We start from the raw sequence: 206 nt of genomic DNA on the forward strand, positions 1-206 counted from the left end.
GCAAATGAGATGCAAAAATCAATTTTGTACTCTCAATTGGAACTCAAAAGCATGCAATCTGTGGATGGATGGCTCCTGCTCCTAACATTTTCTTTTGAATAAGGTTATGTAATTTCTACTTCTTCTTATATTCCAAAAGTTTGAATTTTAATCATTCAAGTTGGTGCTTTGGTTAATTTTATTTGTTTGAGAAGTACTTAATGCTC

The sequence above is a fragment of the Lupinus angustifolius genome, chromosome LG07 (genome assembly GCF_001865875.1).
Source record: "Lupinus angustifolius cultivar Tanjil chromosome LG07, LupAngTanjil_v1.0, whole genome shotgun sequence".
NCBI classification, from domain to species: domain Eukaryota; kingdom Viridiplantae; phylum Streptophyta; class Magnoliopsida; order Fabales; family Fabaceae; genus Lupinus; species Lupinus angustifolius.